This window comes from Macrobrachium nipponense, chromosome 39 (genome assembly GCF_015104395.2).
Source record: "Macrobrachium nipponense isolate FS-2020 chromosome 39, ASM1510439v2, whole genome shotgun sequence".
Lineage (NCBI taxonomy): Eukaryota > Metazoa > Arthropoda > Malacostraca > Decapoda > Palaemonidae > Macrobrachium > Macrobrachium nipponense.
In genome coordinates this window covers 17,032,449-17,044,948 of record NC_061099.1, presented here as the reverse complement: position 1 = coordinate 17,044,948, position 12,500 = coordinate 17,032,449, and positions in this window count along the sequence as shown.

Below are 12,500 nucleotides of genomic sequence, written 5' to 3'. Positions count from 1 at the left end.
GAGAAGAGGACATGGAATGCATCAGCAGGAAGACATGGATGGAATCCTCAGAAGCTGAAGGCTAGGTAAATGCTGGCGGTTAGGGGGACGCTGGTCCTCTATAGCCTGAGAAGATGACATGGAATGCATCAGAAGGAAGACGTGGACGGAATCCTCAGAAGCTGAAGGCTAGGGAAAGGCTGGTGGTTGGGGGCCACTGTCCCTCTCTGCCCTAGAAGAGGACATGGAATGCATCAGAAGGAAGACATGGACAGAATCCTCAGAAGCTGAAGGCTAGGGAAAGGCTGGCGGTTGGGGGGCCGCTAGTCCTCTCTGGCCAGAGAAGAGGATGTGGAATGCATCAGAAGGAAGACATGGACAGAATCCTCAGAAGCTGAAGGCTAGGGAAAGGCTGGCGGTTGGGGTGCCGCTGGTCCTCTCTGGCCCAAGATGAGGACATGGAATGCATCAGAAGGAAGACGTGGACAGAATCCTCAGAAGCTGAAGGCTGGGGAAAGACTGGCGGTTGGGGGGCCGCTGGTCCTCTCTGGCCCTAGAAGAGGATGTGGAATGCATCAGAAGGAAGACATGGACGGAATCCTCAGAAGCTGAAGGCTGGGGAAAGGCTGGTGGTTGGGGGCAGATGGTCCTCTCTGGCCCAAGAAGAGGATATGGAATGCATCAGAAGGAAGACATGGACGGAATCCTCAGTAGCTGAAGGTTGGAGAAAGGCTGGCAGTTGGGGGACCGCTGGTCCTCTCTGGCCCTAGAATAGGACATGGAATGCATCAGTAGGAAGACATGGACGGAATCCCCAGAAGTTGAAGGCTGGGGAAAGGCCAGTGGTTGGGGGGCCGCTGGTCCTCTCTGGCCTGAGAAGAGGACATGGAATGCATCAGCAGGAAGACATGGATGGAATCCTCAGTAAGGGAAGGCTAGGTAAAATGCTGGCCGGTTGGAAGGGGACGCTGGTCCTCTATATGCCTGAGAAGATGACATGGAATGCATCAGAAGGAAGACGTGGACGGAATCCTCAGAAGCTGAAGGCTAGGGAAAGGCTGGTGGTTGGGGGCCACTGGTCCTCTCTGGCCCTAGAAGAGGACATGGAATGCATCAGAAGGAAGACATGGACAGAATCCTCAGAAGCTGAAGGCTAGGGAAAGGCTGGCGGTTGGGGGGCTGCTAGTCCTCTCTGGCCAGAGAAGAGGATGTGGAATGCATCAGAAGGAAGACATAGACGGAATCGTCAGAAGCTGAAGTCTGGGGAAAGGCTGGTGGTTGGGGGGCCACTGGTCCTCTCTGGCCCTAGAAGAGGATATGGAATGCATCAGAAGGAAGACATGGACTGAATCCTCAGAAGCTGAAGGCTGGGGAAAGGCTGGCAGTTGGGGGGCTGCTGGTCCTCTCTGGCCCTAGAATAGGACATGGAATGCGTCAGAAGGAAGACATGGACAGAATCCTCAAAGGTTGAAGGCTGGCGAATGGCTGGCGGTTGGGGGGCCGCTGGTCCTCTCTGGCCCGACAAGAGGACATGAAATGCATCAGAAGGAACACCTGGACGGAATCCTCAGAAGTTGAAGTCTGGGGAAAGGCTGGTGGTTGGGGGGCCACTGGTCCTCTCTGGCCCTAGAAGAGGATATGGAATGCATCAGAAGGAAGACATGGACGGAATCCTCAGAAGCTGAAGGCTGGGGAAAGGCTGGCAGTTGGGGGGCTGCTAGTCCTCTCTGGCCCTAGAATAGGACATGGAATGCATCAGAAGGAAGACATGGACAGAATCCTCAAAGGTTGAAGGCTGGCGAAAGGCTGGAGGTTGGGAGGCCGCTGGTCCTCTCTGGCCCGAGATGATGACATGGAATGCATCAGAAGGAAGACATGGACAGAATCCTCAGAAGATGAAGGCTAGGGAAAGGCTGGCGGTTGGGTTGGCCGCTGGTCCTCTCTGGCCAAGAATAAGGAGGAATAGAATTTGATGTATCAGGGTATGTTCTAATTAAGACCAGTATGGGGAACAGAATCCTTGGAAAAACTGAAGGCTGGGGAAAGGCTGGTAGTTTTGGGGCTGCTGGTCCTCTCTGGCCCTAGTAGAGGACATGGAATGCATCAGAAGGAAGACATGGACAGAATCCTCAGAAGCTGAAGGCGGGGAAAAGGCTGGCAGTTGGGGGGCCGCTGGTCCTCTCTGACCCTAAAAGAGGATGTGGAATGCATCAGAAGGAAGACATGGACGGAATCCTAAGAAGCTGAAGGCTGGGGAAAGGCTAGTGGTTGGGGGGCCACTGGTCCTCTCTGGCACTAGAAGAGGATATAGAATGCATCAGAAGGAAGACATGGACGGAATCCTCAGAAGCTAAAGGCTGGGGAAATGCTGGCAGTTGGGGGGCCGCTGATCCTCTCTGGATCGAGAAGATGACATAGAATGCATCAGAAGGAAGACATGGACGGAATCCTCAGAAGCTGAAGGCTGGGGAAAGGCTGGCGGTTGGGGGGCCGCTGGTCCTCTCTGGCCCTAAAAGAGGACATGGTAGGCATCGGAAGGAAGACATGAACGGAATCCTCAGAAGCTGAAGGCTGGGGAAACGCTGGCAGTTGGGGGGCTGCTGGTCCTCTCTGGCCCTAAAAAAGGGCATGGAATGCATCAGAAGGAAGGCATGGACGGAATCATCAGAAGCTGAAGGCTGGGAAAATGCTGACAGTTGGGGGGCCGCTGGTCCTCTCTGGCCCTAGAAGAGGACATGGAATGCATAAGAAGAAAGACCTGGATGGAATACATAGAAGCTGAAGGTTGGAGAAAGGCTGGCAGTTGGGGGGCCGCTGGTCGTCTCTGGCCCTAGAAAAGGATGTGGAATGCATCAGAAGGAAGACATGGACGGAATCCTCAAAAGCTGAAGGGTTGGGAAAGGCTGGCGGTTGTGGGGCCGCTGGTCCTCTCTGGCCCTAGAAGAGGATATGGAATGCATCAGAAGGAAGACATGGACGGAATCCTCAGAAGCTGAAGGCTGGGAAAAGGCTAGCGGTAGGGGTGCCGCTGGTCCTCTCTGGCCCTAGAAGAGGATATGGAATGCATCAGAAGGAAGACGTGTCTGGAATCATCAGAAGCTGAAGGCTGGGAAAAGGCTGGCGGTTGGGGGGCCGCTGGTCTTCTCTGGCCCTAGAAGAAGACATGGAATGCATCAGAAGGAAGACATGGACGGAATCGGCAAAAGATGAAGGCTGGGGAAAGGCTGGCTGTTGGGGGGCCGTAGGTCCTCTCTGGCCCTAGAAGAGGACATTGAATACATCAGAAGGAAGACAAGGACAGAATCCTCAGAAGCTGAAGGCTGGGGAAAGTTTGGCGGTTGGGGGCCCACTGGTCCTCTCTGGCCCTACAAGAGGACATTGAATGCATCAAAAGGAAGATATGGACGGAATCCTCAGAAGCTGAAGGCTGGGGAAAGGCTGGCGATTGGGGGGCCGCTGGTCATCTCTGGCCCTACAAGAGGACATGGAATGCATCAGAAGGAAGACGTGGACGGAATCCTCAGAAGTTGAAGGCTGGGAAAAAGCTGGTGGTAGGGGGGCCGCTGGTCCTATCTGGCCCTAGAAGAGGATATGGAATGCATCAGAAGGAAGAAGTGGACGCAATCCTCAAAAACTGAAGGCTGGGAAAAGGCTGGCGGTAGGGGGGGCAGCTGGTCCTCTCTGGCCCTAGAAGAGGATATGGAATGCATCAGAAGGAAGACATGGATGGAATCCTCAGAAGCTGAGAGATGGGGAAAGGCTGGAGGCTGGGGAGCCGCTGGTCCTCTCTGGCCCAAGAAGAGGACAAGGAATGCATCAGAAGGAAGACATGGATGGAATCCACAGAAGCTGAATGCTGGGGAAAGGCTGGCGGATGGGGGGTCACTGGTCCCCTCTGGCACAAGAAGAGGACATGGAATGCATCGGAAGAAAGACATGGACGGAATCCTCAAAGCTGAAAGCTGTGGAAAGGTTGGCGGTTGTGGGACTGCTGGTCCTCTCTGGCCCTAGAAGAGGACATGGAATGTATCAGAAGGAAGACATAAACGGAATCCTCAGAAGCTGAAGGCTGGTGATAGGATGGTGGTTGGGGGAACGCTGGTCATCTCTGGCCCAAGAAGAGGACATGGAATGCATCAGAATGAAGACATGGACGGAATCCTCAGAAGCTGAAGGCTGGGGATAAGCTAGTGGCTGGGGGGCCGCTGGTCCTCTCTGGCCCTAAAAGAGGACATGGAATACATCAGAAGGAAGACATGGACGGAATCCTTAGAAGCTGAAGGCTGGGAAAAGGCTGGAGGTTGGGGGGCCACTAGTCCACTCCTGTCCCAGAAGATGACATGGAATGCCTCAGAAGAAAGACATGAACGGAATCTTCAGAAGCTGAAGGGTTGGGAAAGGCTGGCGAGTGGGCAACCGCTGGCCCTCTCTGTCCCGAGAAGAGGACATGGAATGCATCAGAAGGAAGACGTGGGCAAAATCCTCAGATGCTGAAGGCTAGGGAAAGGCTGGCGGTTGGGGGGCCGCTGGTCCTCTCTGGCCCTAAAAGAGGACATTGAATGCATCAGAAGGAAGAACTGGACGGAATCCTCAGAAGTTGAAGGCTGGCGAAAGGCTGGCGGTTGGGGTTCCGCTGGTCCTCTCTGTCCCTAGAAGAGGACATGGGATGCATCAGAAGGAAGACGTGGACAGAATCCTCACAAACTGAAGGCTGGGGAAAGGCTGGCGGTTGGGGGGCCGCTGGTCCTCTCTGGCCCAAGAAGAGGACATGGAATGCATCAGAAGGAAGACATGGACAGAATCCTTAGAAGCTAAAGGCTGGGGAAAGGCTGGCGGTTGGGGGGCCGGTGGTCCTCTCTGGCCCTAGAAGAGGATGCGAAATGCATCAGAAGGAAGACATGGACTGAATCCTCAGAAGCTGAAGGCTGGGGAAAAGCTGGTGGTTGGGGGGCAGCTGGTCCTCTCTGGCCCTAGAAGAGGATATGGAATGCATCAGAAGGAAGACCTGGACGGAATCCTCAAAAGCTGAAGGATGGGGAAAGGCAGGCGGTTGGGGGGCCGCTGGTCCTCTCTTGCCTTAAAATAGGTCATGGAATGTATCAGAAGGAAGACATGGACGGAATCCTCAGAAGCTGAAGGCTGGGGAAAAGCTAGCGGTAGGGGTGCCGCTGGTCCTCTCTGGCCCTAGAAGAGGATATGGAATGCATCAGAAGGAAGACATGGACGGAATCCTCAGAAGCTGAAGGCTGGGGAAAGGCTGGTGGTTGGGGGGCCGCTGGTCCTCTCTGGCACTAGAAGAGGATATGGAATTCATCAGAAGGAAGACATGGACGGAATCCTCAGAAGCTAAAGGCTGGGGAAAGGCTGGCGGTTGGGGGGCCGCTGATCCTCTCTGGATCGAGAAGATGACATGGAAGGCATCGGAAGGAAGACATGAACGGAATCCTCAGATGCTGAAGGCTGGGGAAACGCTGGCGGTTGGGGGGCCGCTGGTTCTCTCTGGCCCTAAAACAGGGCATGGAATGCATCAGAAGGAAGACATGGACGGAATCATCTGAAGCTGAAGACTGGGAAAACGCTGGCAGTTGGGGGGCTGATGGTCCTCTCTGGCCCTGGAAGAGGACATGGAATGCATAAGAAGAAAGACCTGGATGAAATACATAGAAGCTGAAAGCTGGGGAAATGCTGGCGGTTGGCGGGCCGCTGGTCTTCTCTGGCCCAAGAAGAGGACATGCATCAGAAAGAAGAGATGGATGGAATCCTCAGAAGCTGTAGGCTTGGGATAGGCTGGCGGTTGGGGGGCCGCTGGTCCTCTCTGGTCTTAGAAGAGGATATGAAATACATCAGAAGGAAGACATGGACGGAATCCTCAGAAGCTGAAGGCTGGGGAAAGACTGGTCGGTTGGGGGGCAGAAGGTCCTCTCTGGCCCGAGAAGAGGATATGGAATGCATCAGAAGGAAGACCTGGACGGAATCCTCAAAAGCTGAAGGATGGGGAAAGGCAGGCGGTTGGGGGGCCGCTGGTCCTCTCTTGCCTTAAAATAGGTCATGGAATGTATCAGAAGGAAGACATGGACGGAATCCTCAGAAGCTGAAGGCTGGGAAAAGGCTAGCGGTAGGGGTGCCGCTGGTCCTCTCTGGCCCTAGAAGAGGATATGGAATGCATCAGAAGGAAGACGTGTTTGGAATCATCAGAAGCTGAAGGCTGGGAAGAGGCTGGCCGGCTGGGGGGGCCACTGTGGTCTTCTCTGGCCATTAGAAGCAAGACATGGTAATGCCAATCAGAAGGAAGACTTGGACGGAAGAATCGGCCAAAAGATGAAGGCTGGGGAACGGAAAGGCTGGCGCGGTTCAGGGGGCCGGTTGGTCCTCTCTGGCCCTCTAGAAGATGGACATGGAATTACATTCAGAAGGCGAAGGACAAATGAACAGAAATCCTCAAGAAGCTGAAGGCTGGGGAAAAGTTTGGCGGCGTTGGGGGCCCACTTTGGTCAATCCTCTGCTGGGCCCCTACAAGAGGCGACTTGGAATGCATCACTTTTGAAAGGAAAGACTATGGATGGAATTCCCTCAGAAGCTTGTAAGGCTGGGGAAATAAAAGGGCTGGCCTGTTGGGGGCCGGGGGCCGCTGGTTCATCTCTGGCCCTAGAAGAGGACATGGGAATGCTCAATCAGAAGGAAGATATGGACGGAATCCTCCAGAAGCTGTAAGGCGCTGGGGAATAGGCTGGCAGTTGGGGGTGATGTGGGGCCGCTGGTCATCCTCTGGCCCTAGAATGAGGACATGGGAATGCATCAAAGCGAAGGCAAGGACTTGGAACGGAATCCTCAGAAAGTTGATGGCTGGGCGGAAAAAGGCTGGGGGTGGGTAGGGGGGCCGCTGGTCCTCTCTGGCCCCAGAAGAGGGAATATGGAATGCATCAGAAGGCGAAGAATAGTGGACGGCAATCCTCAGAAACTGGAGGCTGGGTTAAAAGCTGGCGGTAGGGGAGGCCGCTGGTCCTCTCTGGCCCTAGAAGAGGATATTGAATGCTCAGAAGGAAGACATGGGTGGAATCCTCAGAAGCTGAATGCTGGGGAAAGGCTAGCGGTTGTGGGGCTGCTGGTCCTCTCTGGCCCTAGAAGAGGACATGGAATGTATCAGAAGGAAGACATAAACGGAATCCTCAGAAGCTGAAGGCTGGGGATAGGCTGGTGGTTGGGGGAACGCTGGTCATCTCTGGCCCTAGAAGAGGACATGGAATGTACCAGAAGGAAGACATGGATGGAATCCTCAGAAGCTGAAGGCTGGGGATATGCTGGTGGCTGTGGGCCGCTGGTTCTCTCTGGCCCTAGAAGAGGATATGGAATACATCAGAAGGAAAGACATGGACGGAATCCTTAGAAGTTGAAGGCTGGGAAAAGGCTGGAGGTGGGTGGGCCACTAGTTCCACTCCGGTCCCAGAAGATGACATGGAATGCCTCCGAAGACATACATGAACGGAATCTTCAGAAGCTGAAGGGTTGGGAAAGGCTGGCAGTTGGGCAGCCGCTGGTCCTCTCTGTCCCGAGAAGAGGACATGGAATGCATCAGAAGGAAGACGTGGACAAAACCCTCAGATGCTGAAGGCTAGGGAAAGGCTGGCGGTTGGGTGGCCGCTTTTTCCTCTCTGGCCCTAAAAGAGGACATGGAATGCATCATAAAGGAAGAACCTTGAGCGGAATCCTCAGAAGCTGAAGGCTGGGGAAAGTCTGGTGGTTGGGGGCCGCTGGTCCTCTCTGGCCCAAGAAGAGGCCATGGAATGCATCAGAAGGAAGACATGGATGGAATCCTCAGAAGCTGAAGGCTGGGGAAAGGCTGGTGATTGAGTAGCTTGTACTCTCTGGCCCTAGAAGAGGACATGGAATGCATCAGAAGGAAGACCTGGACGGAATCCTCAGAAGCTGAAGGCTCTGGAAAGGCTGGTGGCTGGGGGGCCGCTGGTCCTCTCTGGCCCGAGAAGAGGACATGGAATGCATCAGAAGGAAGACCTGGACGGAATCCTCAGAAGCTGAAGGCTGGGGAAAGGCTGCGGTTGGGGGGGCCGCTGGTCCTCTTTAGCCCTAGAAGATAATATGGAATGCATCAAAAGGAAGACATGGACGGAATCCTCAGAAGCTGAAGGCTGGGGAAAGGCTGGTGGTTGGGGGCCCGCTGGTCCTCTCTGGCCCTAGAAGAGGATATGGAATGCATCAGAAGGAAGACATGGACGGAATCCTCAAAAGCTGAAGGCTGGGGAAAGGCTGGCGGTTGGGGGGCCGCTGGTCCTCTCTGGCCATAGAAGAGGACATGGAATGCATCAGAAGTAAGACATGGACGGAATCCTTAGAAGCTAAAGGCTGGGGAAAGGCTGGTGGTTGGGGGGCCGTTGATCCTCTCTGGATCGAGAAGATGACATGGAAGGCATCGGAAGGAAGACATGAACGGAATCCTCAGATGCTGGAAGGCTGATGAAAACGCTGGCGGTTGGGGGTGCCGCTGGTTCTCTCTGGCCCCTAAAACAGGGCATGGAATGCATCAGAAGGAAGACATGGACGGAATCATCTGAAGCTGAAGGCTGGGAAAACGCTGGCAGTTGGGGGGCTGATGGTCCTCTTCTGGCCCTGGCGAGGACATGGAATGCATAAGAAGAAAGACCTGGATGAAATACATAGAAGCTGAAAGCTGGGGAAATGCTGCGGTTGGCGGGGCCGCTGGGTCTTCTCTGGCCCAAGAAGAGGACATGCATCAGAAAGAAGAGATGGATGGAATCCTCAGAAGCTGTAGGCTTGGGATCGGGCTGGCGGTTGGGGGGCCGCTGGTCCTCTCTGGTCTTAGAAGAGGATATGAAATACATCAAGAAGGAAGAACATTGGACTGAATCCTCAGAAGCTGAAGGCTGGGGAAAGGACTGGCGGCGTTGGGGGGCAGAATGGTCCCTCTCTGGCCCCGAGAGAGGATAATGGAATGCATCAAAGGAAGGAAGACCTGGACGGAATCCTCAAAAGAGCTGAAGGATGGGGAAAGGCAGGCGGTTTGGGGGGGGCCGCTGTGTTCCTCTCTTGCCTTAAAATAGGTCCATGAATGTATCAAGAAGGAAGAACATGGACGGAAATCCGTCAGAAGCTGAACGGCTGGGAAAAGGCTAGCCGGTAGGGGTGCCGCTGTCCTCTCTGGCCCTAGCAAGAGGATATGGGAATGCATCATGGAAGGAAAGACGTGTTTGGGAATCATCCAGAAGCTGAAGGCTGGGAAAAAGGCTGGCGGCTGGGGGTGGCCCACTGGCGTCTTTCTCTGGCCTTTAGGCAAAGAATGACATGGAAACTGCATACAGAAGGAAGACTTGGACGGAAAATCGGGCAAAAAAGATGAACGCTGGGGTAAAGGGCTGGCGGTTGGGGGGTGGGCCGTTGGTCCTCTCTGGGCCCTAGGAAAGAGGACATGGAAATACATCAGAAGGAAGACAAATGACAGAATCCTCAGAAGCTGAAGGCTGGGGAAATCTTTTGGGCGGATTTGGGGGCCCCACTGGTCCTCTCTGGCCCACTACAAGAGGGCTTTGGAATGCATCAAGAAAAGAAAGACCATGGATGGAATCCTCAGAAAGCTGAAGGCTGGGTGGAAAGGCTGGCGGTTGGGGGGCCGGGGGCCGCTGGAGTCATCTCTGGCCCTAGAAGAGGGAACTGGCAATGCATCAGGAAGGAAGAATATGGACAGAATCCTCAGAAGCTGAAGGCTGGGGAAAGGCTGGCAGTTGGGGGGCCGCTGGTCATCTCTGGCCCTAGAAGAGGACATGGAATGCATCACAAGGAAGACTTGGACGGAATCCTCAGAAGTTGATGGCTGGGAAAAGGCTGGTGGTAGGGGGGCCGCTGGTCCTCTCTGGCCCTAGAAGAGGATATGGAATGCATCAGAAGGAAGAAGTGGACGCAATCCTCAGAAACTGGAGGCTGGGAAAAAGCTGGCGGTAGGGGAGGCCGCTGGTCCTCTCTGGCCCTAGAAGAGGATATTGAATGCATCAGAAGGAAGACATGGATGGAATCCTCAGAAGCTGAATGCTGGGGAAAGGCTAGCGGTTGTGGGGCTGCTGGTCCTCTCTGGCCCTAGAAGAGGACATGGAATGTATCAGAAGGAAGACATAAACGGAATCCTCAGAAGCTGAAGGCTGGGGATAGGCTGGTGGTTGGGGGAACGCTGGTCATCTCTGGCCCTAGAAGAGGACATGGAATGTACCAGAAGGAAGACATGGATGGAATACTCAGAAGCTGAAGGCTGGGGATATGCTGGTGGCTGTGGGCCGCTGGTCCTCTCTGGCCCTAGAAGAGGACATGGAATACATCAGAAGGAAGACATGGACGGAATCCTTAGAAGCTGAAGGCTGGGAAAAGGCTGGAGGTTGGGTGGGCCACTAGTCCACTCCGGTCCCAGAAGATGACATGAAATGCCTCAGAAGACATACATGAACGGAATCTTCAGAAGCTTAAGGGTTGGGAAAGGCTGGCAGTTTTGGGCAGCCGCTGGTCCTCTCTGTCCCGATAAAGAGGACATGGAATGCATCAGAAGAATACGTGGGACAAAACCCTCAGATGCTGAAGGCTAGGGAAAGGCTGGCGGTTGGGTGGCCGCTTTTTCCTCTCTGGCCCTAAAAGAGGACATGGAATGCATCATAAGGAAGACCTTGACGGAATCCTCAGAAGCTGAAGGCTGGGGAAAGTCTGGTGGTTGGGGGGCCGCTGGTCCTCTCTGGCCCAAGAAGAGGCCATGGAATGCATCAGAAGGAAGACATGGATGGAATCCTCAGAAGCTGAAGGCTGGGGAAAGGCTGGTGATTGAGTAGCTTGTACTCTCTGGCCCTAGAAGAGGACATGGAATGCATCAGAAGGAAGACCTGGACGGAATCCTCAGAAGCTGAAGGCTCTGGAAAGGCTGGTGGCTGGGGGGCCGCTGGTCCTCTCTGGCCCGAGAAGAGGACATGGAATGCATCAGAAGGAAGACCTGGACGGAATCCTCAGAAGCTGAAGGCTGGGGAAAGGCTGGCGGTTGGGGGGCCGCTGGTCCTCTTTAGCCCTAGAAGATAATATGGAATGCATCAAAAGGAAGACATGGACGGAATCCTCAGAAGCTGAAGGCTGGGGAAAGGCTGGTGGTTGGGGGCCCGCTGGTCCTCTCTGGCCCTAGAAGAGGATATGGAATGCATCAGAAGGAAGACATGGACAGAATCCTCAAAAGCTGAAGGCTGGGGAAAGGCTGGCGGTTGGGGGGCCGCTGGTCCTCTCTGGCCATAGAAGAGGACATGGAATGCATCAGAAGTAAGACATGGACGGAATCCTTAGAAGCTGAAGGCTGGGGAAAGGCTGGTGGTTGGGGGGTCTGCTGGTCCTCTCTGGCCCTAGAAGAGGACATGGAATGCATTAGAAGGAAGACATGGACGGAATGCTCTGAAGCTGAAGGCTGGGGAAAGGGTGGCGGTTGGGGGCCGCTGGTCCTCTCTGGCCCTAGAATAGGACATGGAATGCATCAGAAGGAAGACATGGGGGGTATCCTCAGAAGCTGAAGGCTGGGGAAAGGCTAGCAGTTAGGAGGCCTCTGGTCTTTGCTGGCCCTAGAAGAGGATATGGAATGCATCAGAAGGAAGACGTGGACGAAATCCTCAGAAGCTGAAGGCTGGGGAAAGGCTGGTGGTTGGGGGGAGGCTGGTCCTCTCTGGCCCTAGAAGAGGATATGGAATGCATCAGAAGGAAGACGTGGACGGAATCCTCAGAAGCTGAAGGCTGGGGAAAGGCTGGCGGGCTGCGGGTCCTCTCTGGCCCAAGAAGAGGACATGGAATGAATCAGAAGGAAAACATGGATGAAATCCTCAGAAGCTGAAGGCTGGGGAAAGGCTGGCGGTTGGGGGGCCGATGGTCCTCTCTGGCCCTAGAAGAGGACATGGAATGCATCAGAAGGAATCCGCAGAGGCTGAAAGCTGGGTAAAGACTGGCGGTTGGGGGGCCGCTGGTCCTCTCTGGCCCTAGAAGTGGACATGGAATGCATCAGAAGGAAGACCTTGGCGGAATCCTCAGAAGCTGAAGGCTAGGAAAAGGCTGGCGGTTTGGTGGCTGCTGGTCCTTTCTGGCCCTAGAAGAGGACATGGAATACATCAGAAGGACGACTTGGACGGAATGCATAGAAGCTGATGGCTGGGGAAAGGTTGGCGGTTGGGGGGCCGCTGGTCCTCTCTGGCCCTAGAAGAGTACATGAAATGCATCAGAAAGAAGACATGGACGGAAGCCTCAGAATCTGAAGGCTGGGGAGAGGCTGGCGGCTGGGGGGCCGCTGGTCCTCTCTAGCCCTAGAAAAGGATATGGAATGCATCAGAAGGAAGACATGGACGGAATGCATAGAAGCTGAAGGCTGGGGAAAGGCTGGCAGTTGGGGGGCCGCTGGTCCTTTCTGGCCCTAGAAGAGGACATGGAATGCATCAGCAGGAAGACATGGACGGAATCCTCAGAAGCTGAAGGCTGGGGAAAGGCTTGTGATTGGG